Source organism: Crinia signifera, chromosome 2, assembly GCF_055691185.1.
Source record: "Crinia signifera chromosome 2, ASM5569118v1, whole genome shotgun sequence".
Taxonomy (NCBI): Eukaryota; Metazoa; Chordata; class Amphibia; order Anura; family Myobatrachidae; genus Crinia; species Crinia signifera.
In genome coordinates, this window is record NC_139218.1 from 375,799,684 (window position 1) to 375,805,036 (window position 5,353).

General features: G+C 45.1%; 1 pseudogene; it reads right to left on the reverse strand.

The window, feature by feature from the left end:
* Positions 1–3,534: 3,534 nt before the first annotated feature.
* LOC146061879 (5S ribosomal RNA) lies at positions 3,535–3,652 on the reverse strand (annotated as a pseudogene).
* Positions 3,653–5,353: the final 1,701 nt, after the last annotated feature.

Sequence of the window (5,353 nt, forward strand, 5' to 3'; positions counted from 1 at the left end):
TAAAATATTTTTTAACATTGAAGCCTATGGGGAAATCGCGGGCATCGCGTCGGTCGCGTCGGGACCATTGTTAACGGTCCCGACCGACGCGATGCCCCCGATATTTTGTCCTAGCCGGCCAAATGGACCTGATTTCAAAGGAAATCGGGTCCATCGTATGGATCGTGTACCTTAACTAAAGGTACACGATCCATAAGATATGTGGCCGTGCTAGGAAACAAGTACCTTCTTATCATTTTTTTATATAGTCAAAACTCACCATTTAATTCATTTATGTGATTGTGTTTTAAATCTAGTTGGGATAAAAGCCACAGCCAATAATCTCCTTGCATGTCACGGCAAGAGAGAGCGTGTTCTAAGTCATAATGGGAAATTTCACATGGGATGTTGCCATGGGTAACCAATCAGAAGGTACTTCTTACAGTGGCGGATTAGCCATGGGGCAACAGGGACGGATGCCCCGGGGAACCCACACATCTGGAGCCCCCACACCAGCCACCCCACTGCTGTGGTGGGGGGTGGGTGGCAGGCAGCGGGGTCCGGCAGCGCGGGGTTGGGTAGCGCTAGTGGGCAGGTATGTGACGTCAGTGGCGGATGGGAACTAATAGCGGAGGATGATATGCCTCAGTCGGGGGGGGGGGGGGGAGAGATGATGCGTCAGTCTGGGGGGGGGGGGGCACAGACCTTTTTGTCTAGGGCCCCCAGAGACCTTAGCCGGCCCTGACTTCTTTTTTATTTAGCATATTCTAGAAGATAATAGATAGCATCTGATTGGTTGCCTATAGCAACATACCATGTGAAATAGAACTCCCACCATAGGCATTTCTATAATGGATGCAATATGTGCAGTGTACACAGGCCTCTGAACCCAGGGGGGCCTACACTACACCCATGTTTTATTACTCACCTCTTTGGAGTCCAACGCTGTCCGTTGCAGTTGTGGACATAATTGCACCAAAATGGTCACCGCACATGCACAGTAGTGATTTCAGTCTCCTGAACATGGTGGGCGCCATGTTGCCGGAGCCTTGCACATGTGCAGTAGACTCTGCAATGCCAGAGCCCACTGTAGTGTGGAATGGAGGGAGACCACCCCGATACTGCACATGGCCTCCTCTATTAAAGTGCCACTGAACTAAGTAGTATATACAGGAAGACAAACACATGCCTAGAGCCCTGTACACACTAGACAACCTGCACGGCAGCTAAACAAATAAATTGAGCACACACACTGAATGCTATCAGTAAAGAATATCGTTCAGTGACATTACGAGACCCACTAAACCTGGAGGACACTAGATTAGTGGTTCCCAAATGTTTTGATTCACTGCTCTCCTGAGTATCACAATTATTTTACGGCACACCCAGGCCAACAGTTTCTCATTGAGAAAATCACAAAAAAATATTATTAAATTGAGTAAATTGTCTTTTTTTATTTAATTCTTATGGTCAGATAAGCGGTAATGGACATTATTCATTTCTGTTTGTCCACAATGTGCCTATTACATCGGTCATATATAATTTGAATTTGCCATGGACTAACAATCCAGTGCACCCCTACAAGTCTGCAAGGCACCCAGGGGTGCCACGGGACACAGTTTTGGGGACCAATGCAGTAGACCTTTAAAAAAAATATATTGCTCAGAAGAGCCCTTCTGATTGATATATTAAAAAAAAAAATCATCTATTGTGCATGGGGTTTTATTGTTCTGTTCTGATCCGTGCTTCGCTGTCTTCTTTGTGTATCATCACACAGTATTTGTTTCCTTTGTCCTTGGACATGACACATGGTCTCTTACTATTGGCACTCAAGAGCTGTTTTTCTTGTATCTCAGGGCCCTGAATATAAACAACATTATCTAATGATCTAAACACAATGATAAAAACTAATGCATTACGGAATTAAAGACGTCGGAAACTCTCCAAATCCTTAAAGGGAAAAGCAGATCATTGGTAACTTATCCTGACGGAAGAGAAATAAGTAACTGGCTCAGCTCACAATATCCTTAGAGAAATAACCTTCTGTTCTTAAGAAACGAGCATCGAAATTAGATTGCAAGCTCAGATGGAGAAGGGAAATAGGTTTACACGTAGCATTTCATGCACAATAGATATAAATATAAATGCTATTACAGAACCCTTGCCCGGTGCACAAGGACTGAGGCAGCCACTGTTAGCGTTAATAGACACCAGTGGCGGATCCAGAGGTGGGTGCACAGTCCAAAATTCAAACAGGTCAGTTATACCAACTGCCACTACAAATGCTACCAATTATCGTTGCACTGGACTCACTGGCAGTTGGTGTGGATCCCTTATTTGTATTTTGGACACACCATTGTTAACGCTATCCAAACTGCACCTGCTCTCTGGCATCTGGCTATGGCCCCCAATGTGGGCTGTTCTGCACAACCGGTTTCAGCAACACACTTGCACCACTCCGATAAGATGCGATAAGTTTGTACATCCGTTTTCCACCTCCCTGTTACATCCAGTCATCGTCCAGGAACGCCTCACTTACTGTATTTGGAACATTCCACATTGTTAGAATTATGAGATACCAATTACAGTTATGCAGAATGGGGATTATTCTGGTTCACTCGCAAAAGCACAATCACTCTCTAATGGACAAAACCATATGCACTGCAGGTGGGGCAGAGAGAGTTAGATTTGGGTGTCTTCTTGTTTCTGTGCAGGGTAAATAATGGCTGCTTTATTTTTACATTGCAATATAGATATCAGTTTGAAGTACAAACCCCACCCAAAATGTAACTCTCTCTGCACATGTTACATCAGCCCCACCTCCAGTGCACATGGTTTTGTCCCATTAGAGAGAGATTGTGCCTTTATGAGTGGACCAGAATAATTTCGTTTGGGGTTGAGTTGGATTGGCACAGGTAAGGTTTTTCTATTAATTTGAAATGTAAACCAACATGTGTGCCGTTGCTCGGTAGTGAGATTAAACGGCAAGGGCTAACGGTTGGTGGTGCTCCCAAATGGAGTTCAAATATTGAACTGAAAAGGAAAGTCAAAGGTGACTTGAAGGGAACCCGACAAGGTTTTTTGGGGCACGCTTGTAAGTAATAATATATGTTTGGTATGGTGTCTATTAGTTAAAACATAACTTTTAATTTTTGAAACACTTAAAAAACAGATTTAGCATAAGAGGGGTTACACATTTACTGAGGAAATTCAGATTGTTAGGTTAATTCTTCCTCCTCCAAGCAATAAATCAAAGTAATGCTGACTAGGTCAGGTACTTAATTATAAACTTAGCGAAAATTAGTCACACATATAGCTATTTCTTATATTGGCAGTTATAACAGAAAATGATGTCTGCTTATCATCTAGGTTTGAAATAGCAAATCTGATGGCGCAGGACACACCACCCCTCAGTAATCAATTGAAATTGTTTTATGTGATATCAGACGAGGAAAAGGAATTAGAGTCACAACTTGACAGGAGTAAATCAGGATAGAAGTAAAGAGGTGTGGATGAAGCGTCACTCTCACAGCTGTTGGCTTCTGCTGTTATGGCGGATTACGGCACCGGCTATTCCCTGTTAGTTCCCCAGACAGGTACTTGGCCGGCCCTTCACTGCTTAGCTTCTGGGTTCGGGTGGTACCAGGCGATTCAGTGAGGTATGGCCGTATGGTTAAAATGCGAGAGCCCTGCTGGTGGAAAGTGAGCTCAAGCGTGCTTCTGCTGTTGGTCCTGCAGTAATAGGATCCTCCCTGTTACCATCGGGGCCTTGCAGGGTGAATAATTTGCAGGAGGGCCAATGAGAGAGTCACTAAAAGGTGAGATATAGGGTAGTCAGAAAGAGGGGGAATCTTGTGCCTGAGCCCAACTTCTGCTGTCCCCAATCTTACAATGTATAGGATTGGGGATGAGAGAGAAGGGGTGAGGCGATCCTCCCTGGAGTGGGAAACACGAGGGCAGTTTGCCCTGGATGGAGAATGAAAGTGAGTGACAACTCAGTGGATGTCTGAATGACAAAATGGAGGGATGTTAGATGAGAGTAGAATGGTGAATGTACCCTCAGTCCAGAAAGCTGGCTAGTGTTCTAGGTGTCAGAATATGGGTTTGTCTGATCACCCAGTTCACCCAGGGGTTTGTTTAGTACTGTTTAGTGAACAGGGGAAACAGTGACAAATACTGTCATTTAGCCAAATTGGCAGATTTTTGTCGCTGTAGTGTTACAAGATAGCAGTTCTTGTGGTTAGATACAATTAATAGCGTTTTTCAGTAAATAAACAACACACAGACAGGCTATGGTCACAGTTGGCAAAAATCTTCCTGACAACACGGTTTGATAGCCACGGAAATGATTTTAGAGTACACCGTGTATTAAATATATCCTGACTGTTTTTTACAGTACAAAATTAGTAGATTGTGAATGACATGTCCCGGTCATGGGCCAGGTCTACAGGTCAGAGTACATACAAGGTATACTGTGCAGTAGGTATAACCTGTCTGTTTTTAAAAGGCAGGTTGGTAAATAGGGTCTGACAGATCCTGGCCCTTAGCCAAATCAGCAGATCCTGGTGTGTGTTAAATACAGCACAGATTGAATGTAATATCACCTATAGGTCCTCTAAGCACATATGGTAATACTATACATTAGGTAATCCTGTAGAGATAAAGTTACTTGCATGTGCATCCTGTGCTTTGAGCAGTGTAAGGTAAAAAAGCTCTGGTGTGTATGCGCTGCCGTTCAATATGCCGCACAATCTACAATAGGAGATCACCTTACGTTTTCCAAGCACAACAACAATCTAATACTGAGCCAATGCATACAGGTGGTCCCGTTAGAGCAACGCTGCTACACGCGCGCGTCTGTACTGTAAACAGAGCTGCGTTAGGTAGGGCGGCTCTGGAGTGTGGATGCTGCCGAGTAAATTGCTTGCAGGCACAGCCTGCTTTACCTTGCTGCCCAGATGCAGCGAAGAAGGCGGGAGGTAGCCGGACGCCGGAGCGGGGTGTCCGTGGAGAACACGGTCGAGGGAGTCCTGAGGGGGGTGTGTCCTGCGCGTCAGAGGACACGTGTTTCGCTGTAAAGCTTGTTCACTGACGCGTAGAGGACAAGGGGGGATACCCCTCTTATGACGGAAATGTCAGCCAACCAGGAGAGGCGCCGCTGATTGACATAGGGAGCAGCCAATCAAACGGGCCTGTGACGTACCTCTCAGCTGTGGAGACTAGCTAGTAAGTCCCGTGAACTGTAGTGAGAAGCGTCAGATCGTTCTGACGTTAGTGTGTTTACATGGTGTGACCCATGATACGTGCAGCCAGGGAGGTGGTGCCGCAGAAAAGCCGGCATAATTGAATATAAAGCATGATATATATGCGCCCA